Source organism: Canis lupus, chromosome 5, assembly GCF_003254725.2.
Source record: "Canis lupus dingo isolate Sandy chromosome 5, ASM325472v2, whole genome shotgun sequence".
Taxonomy (NCBI): Eukaryota; Metazoa; Chordata; class Mammalia; order Carnivora; family Canidae; genus Canis; species Canis lupus.
Window position 1 is genome coordinate 29,496,993 of NC_064247.1, and position 12,030 is coordinate 29,509,022.

Genomic DNA, 12,030 nt, shown 5'->3' on the forward strand with positions numbered 1-12,030 from the left:
GCTCCCTGAGGGGAGCCCGATATGGGACTCAATCCTAGGATGCAGGGTAATGCCTTGAGCCGAAGGCAGAAACTCAACCGCTGAGCCACCCAGGTACCCCAAAATGGAACATTTTTTAAAGAGAGACTAGATCTAGGAAAATCTAGGAATACATGAATCGCCAGGATAAGGATGGCTATACACCTCTACGCAGAACATCCATGCTACTAATAAGCACTGATGTGGTTCCACTTCCACTACTGTAGAAGAGACCATCAGAGAACATTAATGATCTTAATATTTACTTAAGACTCAAATACTGTAACTCTGATTCAAAATTTAGACGTCTCTATCACCTCTATGTGATGGGAACTTTCACCAAAAAATCCCCAAACGTTCTACCATATTTCCTATGTTCCTCCCAAGCGAGGAGGGGTCTAGCAGCTTGTTGACAATGAGCTATGAGAAACTTTCTTTCAGGCCAAGCACAGACAACAAAATATGTAAATTTTGCATGTTTCTCTACCCTTTGCAGGATAACACTAATGGGCAAAATGGCAACGTCACACGGGAGTATACCCAGGATGCCTGAGTTGCCACGGAGAAGACAGCGACCTGAACACTGCCCAATCACAGAAATTATTCTGTGAACTGTAAGTAATGTGTTTAGGTACTGAAATTTCTGGGTCGTCAGCTACCCAGCATAACCTAGCCTGTCTTAATACAAAGTGTGGAAAAGTGCCATTTGATGTGTCCACATATGTGTACTTCCTGGAGAATCTGCACAGGCTCTAAACTCCTAGTCCATCAGAGAAAAAACAAGCATTCAAAATGTTCACTATGACAATGATCTTGGATTAAAGAGGTAAGGAAGGGGATCCCTGGGTGGCGCAGCGGTTTGGCGCCTGCCTTTGGCCCAGGGCGCGATCCTGGAGACCCGGGATCGAATCCCACATCAGGCTCTCGGTGCATGGAGCCTGCTTCTCCCTCTGCCTGTGTCTCTGCCTCTCTCTCTCTCTCTCTCTGTGACTATCATAAATAAATAAAAATTAAAAAAAAAAAAAAAATAAAGAGGTAAGGAAGGACTCCAGGAGACCCTTCCCCAAAGATGCAAAGGCTAACGAGCACATGACAAGATGCCGGTCACCAGCCACAGCAGAGGTCTGCCACCAGAACAGGGAGGATAGGTGTTGGTGAGGACATGGGATAGCTCTGGGCATTCTGCACTGCTGATGTGAAGGTAAAGACAGTGCAGCTCTCATGGGAACATGAAACACAGTCACACAGGAGCCAGCAATTCCACTTCTAGATACGTACTCAAAGGGAATGAAAGGGGCTCCAACAGATGCATATGTCCACCCACATCCAGAGCAGCACTATTCACAACAGCCCAAAGGCAGAAACCCCAAGAGTCCGTCAACAAATAAATGAACAAAATGAACAAAAACACCAACAATGATTTACTCAGCTCCAAGAATGAAAGGAAGTACCCAGAACAGGCAAATGCACAGAAACAGCAGCATCAAGGTTTCCACTAGAAGCTGAGAGACAGAGAAAGTCACTGCTTGCTACAACATGTGCAGAGTTTCTGTTCAGGATTATGAACAAACTGGAAACGGACAATGCTGATGGCTGCATAATCCTGGGAATGTACTTACTGCCACCAAACCATAAGCTTAAAGATGTACATCAGTAAAAAACTTTATGCTATATATGCACATACATCCTATGTACCACAATTTTAAAGGCAAATACATAAATCACACAGAGTACTGGAGGTTTCTTTTTCACAGCCTAAGATCAGGTGAAAATCTTTCTAAATATGCAATTGAGCCACATTTTCAATTGTGTCTTCCCAGAATTGCATATAACCAGCTTAATCTCAAAGGAAGTTCAGTGAACCTGCAAACAAGGAAAAATTAAAAGAAAAGCAAGATCTCGGGGCACCCTGGGGGGGGGCGGCTCAGTCCGTGAAGCATCTGCCTTTGGCTCAGGTCATGATCTCAGGGTCCTAGGATTGAGCTCCATGTCAGGCTTCCTGCTCAGCTTCTCTCTCTGCCTCTCCCCTTGCTCCTGCTCTCACTCTGTCAAATAGGAAAAAAAAAAAAAAAAAAGAAAAAAAAAAGGGCAGAATCTCTATACAGTCTCTTGTTAACTCTCCAAATCTACTTGATACCTTTGGCAGTTCTAGGCTTTGGCAGCTAACAAATATGGCAACCCAGAAAAGGGGCAGAAATCCTCAAAGTGAAGCAAAGCTATGACCAATGAGCCTTAGCCACAAAACTGATGGCTGACAGACTAGCCTAGCAGGCAATCAACAATGAGATGCACCCCTTTCAGGTAAAGGTCCCAAAGCTCATTGCATATTCTCAAGAGGTATAATTTTAACTGAGTTTGGAAACAATGGATTTGGGCACAAGTCGAATCAGAATAGTAAGCTGTACAGGGTGGAATACCAGGTGCAGGGCTGTGGGACATTCCCCATACAATCATCAGAATCATGGACGTATCTCCTAAATGCAATCCTAAACCACTAAGAGTGTCGAACATAAAGATTCTATGTGAATTGAAAAATATTTGATAATTTCATCAAGGTAAAGGAAATGAAATTTCGGGGATCCCTGGGTGCTCAGCGGTTTAGTGCCTGCCTTCCGTCTAGGCGTGATCCTGGAGATCTGGGGTCGAGTCCCACATCAGGCTCCCTGCATGGAACCTGCTTCTTCCTCTGCCTGTGTCTCTGCCTCCTCTCTCTGTGTCTCTTATGAATAAATAAAATCTTAAAAAAAAAATGAAATTTCACACGATAATCACAACCATGTGAAAGAAAATATTATTTGGTTATATGTATTTCCATAAGGAAATCCAGATCAATAAAAAAAGATTTGCATGTATAAAAAATTTTCATCCTTTATAGGTTCTATTAACATTTATTTTTAAGATTTTATTTACTTATTCATGAGAGATACACAGAGAAAGAGGCAAAGAAGGCAGAAGGAGAAGCAGGCTCCCTGCGGGGAGCAGGATGTGGGACTTGATCCCAGGACCCCGGTTTCATGACCTGAGCCAAAGGCAGATGCTCAACCACTGAGCCACCCAGGCATCTTGGTTCTATTAACATTCTTAATCTGATGAAATAAAAATATTTTAAGAACTAAACCATGTATCAGGTCAGTATATATGGTATTTTTAAATCAGTGCAGGCCATGCACAACTCTGCAAGTGTTGTGGGAACTGCAAAATAAATACTACAAGATGGAACCCCTACTCTCTTGAGGATGCCAGGGAGAGGGAGTAGGATTAAGCTACTGCATCACCACATACATCATTGAACTCAGGCTTAACTTGGTAACTAAAGCTATTCATCATTAGATTTTATAACTCAACAATTTGCCATGCAAGATAATTGAGCACTAATCCATCATTCTAAAAGTTCCCAAAATGCTGGCTGGTAATACTTCAACTGGCCAAAGATCAAATCATCCTGAGACTTCTTCTTTGACAGACAAGACAAAAGGCCACTCCAGTGACATTCCTGGTTCCTGTGGAAGGAAGTGGGCCCACTGCAGCCAATCTCCTGGGCATGGGTCCCTCCATGGCTGACAGCCTTTCCTGTCTGTCTCCAGCCTTGAGAGATTCTAGGAAGTGACAGCCTCAGGTCCCAGCACAGGACCCTAGAAATATATACCTTTTCATGTATGTAATTGGTCCATCAACAACAGGCCAAGTCGCCACGCAAGGGATAGGCAGCGAGACTCAGGGTGATCTAGCCCTAAGCACTGTCCCAGGTCTCAGTAGGACAGAGGCTTGCAGGGAGATACGTTTAGTATTCCACATAACAGTGAACAAAAGTGATCACACTTTTAGCTTCCCCAACAATCTCTTCTCACTTTCCACTGGCATAAATCAGTGCTGAATTGCCTATATGCCCTTCCTTGGTCACTTCCCACAACAGCCGTCATCAGTTTGGCCAGTCACCTCACATGACTCATTAGAAGAGCTAAACCAGACAGCCATCTCCCAGGCACCCCCACACAAGGGGCTGGGCCAGCTTTCCTCAACCACGAGTTCAGTCTCTCCCTTCCCTTCAGAACAATGCATGTGGCTTCCCCAGTCCTGTGCCCCTGGTGGCACAGCCCACTGCCCCTGCCCATCTCACGAGCCTCTTGTTCTCTACTGCAGACAGGACGCCCACTCCTTACCCAACATGCGTGTCATACTCCTCTGACGCCACCTCCATGGACAGGACAGGACAGGCCTCTTCCTTCTCTTCTTCTGCAGCCCCTCCACACTCTGGTTCAGGAAGCTGTACACTGATCACCGGCAGGTGAACATGCTCAAGTTATACAGTATTAACATTCCTTTCATGTGCTGCTTTGGGCAAAGTCTCAAGTTTCTCCATTTGCTCCAGTATGGTGTTTTGCCCACAGCAGTCACTTTAAGTAACTTAAAGGAACTCCTGTTTGAAACTGTACTAAAAACTCCCTGGCAACATCTGGAGAGAATACCAGGAAGAGCAGTAAAATGTCCTCATCAAACTTGTGCTGCTAGTGGAAGACAAGGCTACACCTCTCCTGCAGAGCTGTCTGCTCATGCCTGGGATGACATACAGAGCCAACAGCTGACTATACACAAAGGGTATCAGCAGGTACTGAGATCATGGGTTACTTATTGGATGTTTTATGGCCTGTTTTTGTAACTCTCACCCCTTCACGACCTCCACCACTTGTGCAATAAACGATATAATTTCTATTTGTTCTTAAAAAAGGACTGATAGGGCAGCCCCGGTGGCTAGCGGTTTAGCACCGCCTTCAGCCCAGGGTATGATCCTGGAGTCCCAGGATCAAGTCCCACTTCAGGCTCCCTGCATGGAGCCTGCTTCTCTCTCTGCCTGTGTCTCTGCCTCTCTCTCTCTCTCTGTCTCTCATGAATAAATAAATAAAATCTTAAAAAAAAAAAATGGACTGATAAAATGGTGGGCAACTAACTGGCAAAAGACATTTCAGAATTTGCTGTGCTATCCAGAACAGGAGGAGAACATCTAAAGGGCATACTGATCTCTGTAACAGCTGCAGCGTTGCAGCCACCCCAGATTTGGCCCCAACACTGAGTGGGCACCACGGCTCCCACGGAATCCACAGATGTGCAACACCAGCAAGTACACAGGACTCACCGGGCCAAAGGAAGCACTAAGCCAAGCGCAGCGTAGTCGTAGGTCCTGTTTTTTCAGTTCTTATCTATTACACAAGATTTTCCACACAAATAAACTAGATCCAAACCTGCCCTCCTTCTGCAGAAACACGAGCTGTCATAAACTTCACTAATTTCAGCTTTTAGACCAATGGTGTTCTTAGGCTCCCAGAGCCCTGAAGCCAGGTATTTACAGATAATCAGGACGTTTCCTTGCAATTTAGAGATGAAAGCTGCAATCTCTCTTACAAGTCAGCTAAGAAACAACCAAGCGTCCCAGGTTTATGCATGCCCTGGTATTTTCTTATGTTATGAAATAGCTAGAATTTAAAACAAACTTAAAACATTAAGAATTCTTATTTCTAATACAGACTGTACTCTATCCTAAGTATTATAAATAATGAAGGACGTAGTCAAAGTTAGTACACAAAAATGATTTTAAAGCTTTTTAAAGACTTTTCTTAAGCTTTGTTTTACCACAATTCCACAATACTCTAAACCTTAATAGTAAACGTGTTCCTTTTATTTTTCAGGACTATCATTCTCATTTCTTTTTTTAATATAGCTGTTTTTACACCTGCTCATCAAGGGCCCCATTCTCATACTTCTCTTGTAAGGAGGGACGACACCCATCATCCTTCCAAGCAGATGGGAGTGTCATACTGCCCTTCAGGAATTCATTTTAGCAAGTGAATTTAATGATTTCAAAAGGTAGGAGAGACCCAGAAGATAATTTTACGAACTCCATACTCTAGCATGTACACTCTGTAATGGGAGGAAATTATCTTTTTTTCTTTCAAATGTACATCCACTGTACACAGAGGAAGTATTTTGTTATCACACTGCCTGAAGGGAGGGTCTCAGGACACTTAAACCAGAAGGGGATTATTATTTTTTTTTAGATTTTATTTATTGATGAGAGACAGAGAAAGAGAGAGGCAGAAACACAGGCAGAGAGAGAAGAAGGCTCCATGCAGGAAGCCCAATATGGGACTTGATCCCGGGACTCCAGGATCTTGCCCTGGGCTGAAGGCAGATGCTCAACTGCTGAGCCACCCAGGGATTTCCCCGAAGGGGGGACACTTATACCAAGTGTGTCCGTATACGAGTAATGTAGAAATAAATTTTTTTTTTTTTTTACAGATTTTTATTTACTTATTCATAGAGACAGACAAAGAGAGGCAGAGACACAGGCAGAGGGAGAAGCAGGCTCCATGCAGGGAGCCCAATATGGGACTCGATCCCGGAACTCCAGGATCATGCCCTGGGCCGAAGGCAGATGCTAAACTGCTGAGCACCCAGGGATTCCCAGAAATAAATACTACTAAAGCTAAACTCTCTCATTCTAACTTACTGTCTTTCTTTAAATTTTTTTTTAAAAGATTTTATTTACTTATTCTTGAGAGACAAAGAGAGAGATTAAGAGAGGCAGAGACACAGAAGGAGAAGCAGGCTCCATGCAGGGAGCTCGACTTAGGACTCGATCCCAGGTCTCCAGGATCACACCCTGGGCCAAAGGCAGGCACTAAACCACTGAGCCACCCGGGCTGCCTCTTTCTCTTAAATTTAATCAAGTTTTTTTTTTTTTTAACTTTAACTCCAGAGAAGTTAACATGTTAACATACTATGTGGTATTAGCTCCAGGTGTACAACAGTAACTCACAATCGTGTACACGATTCAGCGCTCAGCACAGTCCACGTGCTCTTCACCCCCGTCCTGTATCCCCTGCCTGCCTCCCCTCTGGTGACCGTGTTCTCTAGAGTTAACAGTCCACGTTTTTTGGTCTCTTTTGTTGTTCATTTGGAGTTTTTAAAATTCTACATATGAATGAGATCAAATGAATTTGTCTTCTCTAATTTATTTCCCTTAGGATAATACCCTCTAGCTCCATCCATGTTATCGCAAATGGCAAGATCTCATTCTTCCTGATGGCTGAGTAACTGTTCCAGTATATGTACAACCACCTTTTTTCTATCTACTCACTAGTCGATGCACACTTGGGCTATTTCCATAATTTGGCTACTGTAGATGGAGACTGCTATCAACACTGGAGTGTACCTACCTTTTCGAATTATGGTTTTCATATTCTTTGGGTAAATACCCAGTAATGGAATTACTAGGTCATAAGGTCATTCTATTAGCCATTTTCTGAGGAACCCTCATACTGTTCTCCACAGTGGCTGCACCAGTCTGCAATCCTACCAACGGTGTATAAGCTTTCCCCTTTCTCCACATCCTTGCCAATATTTATTATTTCTTATAGGAAATTATCTTATTTCTTTATATTGTCAGAATACAGACTAAAATTTCTTTCTAAAGATGACTACTGGGGGCAGCCCCGGTGGCGCAGCAGTTTAGCGCGGCCTGCAGCCCAGGGCGTGATCCTGGAGACCCTGGATCGAGTCCCACGTCAGGCTCTCTGCATGGAGCCTGCTTCTCCCTCTGCCTGTGTCTCTGCCTCTCTCTCTTTGTGTGTGTGTGTGTGTGTGTGTGTCTCTATGAATAAATAAAATCTTAAAAAAAAATAAAGATGACTACTGGGAATGTTCTAATACTTTACAAATCCTCATGGAGCTGTGATGAAGATTACATGAGAAAAGCAGCTTAAAGTACATGGCATAGGTCTCTTGCTGCAGCTACGCGAGTGGGAGCACCAGGCAGCAGGCTTGCAACAGAATTCCTCGGATCGCTCTAAGAAAATGGCAGACGGACCAGACATGGGGGAAATCGCCAGCTTTGATAAGGCCAAACTAAAGAAAATGGAGACACAGAAGAATGCCCTGCCAAACAGAGACCATTGAGCAGGAGAAGCGGAGTGAGATTTCCTAAGAATCTAGAGGATTCCCCACCCCCATCATCTTTGAGACACCCCAGTCATGATGTGGAGGAAGAAGAGCCATCTGCAAGATGGACACGAGCAACAGGCTGCACTGTGAACCTGGGTACTCCGTGCCGAGGCTACTGGCCTTGCAGGTCTCTGAGAGGACCCCCCCCCCCAATCGGATTGCCAAATTCTCTGGTTTGCTCTGGGATATTATAGCAAATTATTTGCATGATTAATGAAAATAAAACACACCTCGTGGCAAAAAAAAAAAAGCACATGGCATAATGCCTGGCTAAATATTTATTTATATTTTAGTCCAGAATAAATGGGTAAGAACATGGACTCTGGCGCCAGACTGGCAAAGCTGCCTGGCCACGTCACGTGTTAGCTACAGGATCTTGGTGGAAGTGTGCCTTAGTTTCGCATCAATAAAATGGGGATAACAGAGTCACTGTGAGGATTCAGTTACTCCATATGAAGGACTTAAACCAGTGCCTGGCACATAATAAACACTCAACAAATGCTAGTCATTACTGTTTTCACTGTGGACTGATTTTAGAATAAATCATGCCCTTGGGGCACTGGATGGCTCAGTGGGTGAGCATTTGACTCCTGGTTTTGACTCCCCCTGAGTGGACATGTGCACGCTTTCTCTAATACAAATGGATAAATCTTAAAAAAAAAAAAAAAAAAAAAACCACAGAAGTTGAGATGGGGAGGTTTAAATACTGTCAATACAAGAAAGAATTTGTTCCAGTATCTGAGCCTTAAATGACTAAAATAAAAAATGGGGAGGTGTTGAGGGGAGCTCCTCAGGTAAGCAGCCCTGAGGGTGGACATACACTCACTGGGGGTGCGTGCAGGAGAGCAAGGAGGCGGTAAGCAGAATCAAGGCTAGACAGGAGATCTGGGGCCAGACCAGTGGTTCCACTGACTTGTACACTGCCAATTTAAACCAAGCAAATTAATTCCTTGATATAACTGATTCAACTAAGTCAACCTAAGCAAATTTCTATTAAGTGACCGATCTCAACTACTCAGGTAAGAGGGCTTGTCTTCTGTATCTCTCTGGTGAACCATGGTTTTGCAACCACATTTGTCCTGAAAGACTCCAAAATATTCAGGCATCAAAACACTGCAAATTTTGAAAGGCATAAAGAACAAGATGAATAAGCAAAGGAGTAGAAAAAGTAGAAATACATAAAAGGCAGCTTGGATGTGAGAGCAAGAATCCCGAATTTATGAAGTATTACTCATCTCATCCAATACTTGCAGGCCCGTGAAATTGTGTTTTGATCGTAAACAGTTCAAACTGACAGGACTTTTTACAAATACTTCACACTGCCCAGATGAACCCACTTCTCCCCATTTCCCACCAACCTTTCTGTGCCTTCTTTGTTTTCTCAGTTCAGTATTCACAGTTTCTAGGGGTGAAAAGACTTCAATGGAACATTTACCACACGGTTTCTTTTCAAGTTGATTAGGGTTAACATTAACACAAATACTTCTCTCTGCACCTGGAGACAGCTTCTGTGGGGTGAGGACAGGGACAGGTCTTCAGTACCACTGCTACTGGTCCTCTAGAACTCTCCCAAACTCTTGAAGAAATGCTGCACATCTTCCCTCTGCTCCCTACAAACAGTTGCCTGTCGACTCACAAGACATACAAAACCAACCAGTGTATCTGGGATTCTGACCAATTATTGGAGAACATCAAAAGCATGGAGTTGAACTCCAATCATTAAGCAGAATACTACTATTCTTAGGAAACAGCAGGGTTTGGTTCAGTTGGCAACACTCCTGGCCTCTGGATCAAGAGGTCACAGTCTCACATTTCACACAAGAACTCCAGTTTACAACCCATGCTAACACTCCTGCAGAATAATTCAAGAGGCATTAAATGACAGTCCCATTAAAAACCAAGTATATAGCAAAACTTCAAACCTTGAAAGACAAGGTGGAAACAAACTGGACATACTAATTCTTCTTTTAAACAAAAGCCCATGTGCTTAGAAATAGGCAAGAGAAAGAAAGAGGGAGAGTGAGTGACTAGGTTTTGGCCAAATGTAGGATAAATGAATTAAATTTCATAACAACATTGGCATTTGCTTTTAAACACTGCCCTGGTTCCAAAAAAGAATAGAGCAACATGTGCAATAAAGATTTCATTAAAAATAAGCTCTGGTGTCTAAATATTTCTATTAAATAATTTAGCTTTATACTAGGGTGGTGGGCTAAAAATATAGGACAAGTTTTTGCAGAAATCAGAGGCCATATCAAGAGACTTCATGTAGACAATCCACAAGCACACAACTCAGACAGGGTGGCACCAAGTGATTAACAGCCCTTTACAAAAATAGATAAATAATGTTGCAATACACATGCTCTCACTTGAAACACTAGGCTGAATTCTTGAAAGCAGAAGCTTATTCTGTACTTTAAAAAATCAGTAAATCTCCTTTAAAATTGACACAACAGGTTACTTAACACCAGAGTTCCTAAAATGTCAATAGGTAAATTTCCTTAGATAAAACTATTTTTTCCCTACTTAAAATGATACAATGAAGTATTTTCCTCCCATGGAAATAATTCAGCCCTAGGATCGTTAAAAACTCTTATCACTTAAACTAATTTTGGGCATAGCTGAGAAAAAAGTCTATGTGTAGTATAAATAAATTTTTATAATGCCACGAATTTTCAGTTTTCATTTTAACTGGGCTTGTCGGTATTATTTTCAGTGTTCAAACAGCTTTAGTTATGCCTCTTGATCACAGGTCTGGAGCCAGAAGGCACCTAGGAGGTCACCCTGTCTCTTGCACACTGGACTGCTAATGCTGGAATGCCCTCTAGCAGAAACCTGCCAGGCTACCCATTTGCTGAAGTCTTCTCTGCATGTCTTAATGATGAAGGCATTTTACCTCAACCAGGTACTATGAACAAAATCATTTCCTATTGCTTGACTTTCCCAGAAGTGGGCAATCCCAAGTAGGATAGACCCACGGAGGAAGTTATCATAAATGAGAGTCAATTTGAATTAGCTACTTAGTTATTTTATTAGAGGAGAGCACCAGGAGCCTAGGTGAAATCCTTACCACACTCTAATCCAATGTACAAGCACTGACATGTCGTTTGTTGGACTAAAACACTGATTTTCAGATAAAGCAAGAGGTCTATGCAACCTCTTCTCCGCTAGTGCCTATAGTACATGATCTCCTCTTAACAATAAACCAAGCCAGGTAATAAATGACAACATATATGGCCCTTTTACAGTTTATGCAGTACTCTCACACATGTTATGACCTACATATATAAAATAATAAAGGGAACTCAGATCAAGCAGCAGTTAGGGGTGGTGGCAGGAGAGGAGGAAGTGCTGGCTGAACTTCCAATTGTGCAACATGAAAATCCACCCATTTCAGAGCTTGACGCATGTGTTTAAGAATATGAAAGAATATGCAAATATATGTGAAATCTAAAAATTATTTTCAATTCATTCAATTATTTGATAAGGGGATGAACAAATCAGAATCACCCAAGAAGCTTTCATAAGAGGAAGCAATTCATCCTTACTGGCATCATTTCTTCTAAAGAACATGATAAATTAAAAGCATCCTGGTGTGTGCTTATAAGGCAAACTCAACATCTCTTTCTCTAGGCAAAAATAAATAAATAAAGCATCCTATTTTAGTTCAACAAGTGTTCATTAATCCCCATATGAGTACTCAATATTGAATGAGCCTCTAGTGTAGATTTCAGTCTACAAAAAAAAAAAAATTGTTGTATGACAAAAACAAAGAAACTTTATGATCATACACAGCCATAGATTTAAAAGAAATAGCTGTGCTATGGATTGACACAGGCCAGGGTGGGTGAATCTGTACATGTCCTCACCTCTTCAAGGAAGATCTGCCACATATAAAACTGATCACACCGACACCTATGAAACCATACGGAAGATTAAGATGAGGCATGGTCAGTGTTCTCATTAAGTATTCCCACAGTCCGTATCCAAGACTCTTTAAAGCAGTAAAAGCAGTAA

The 12,030-nt window shown here is 42.4% G+C and overlaps 1 protein-coding gene and 1 pseudogene across 13 annotated transcripts in view; one reads left to right on the forward strand and one right to left on the reverse strand.

The window, feature by feature from the left end:
- Positions 1-12,030, reverse strand: part of YAP1 (Yes1 associated transcriptional regulator) — a 105,265-nt gene that overhangs the window by 71,821 nt on the left and 21,414 nt on the right. The gene's annotated exons all lie outside the window — the stretch shown is intronic.
- On the forward strand, positions 7,867-7,996 carry LOC118354751 (thymosin beta-10-like; annotated as a pseudogene).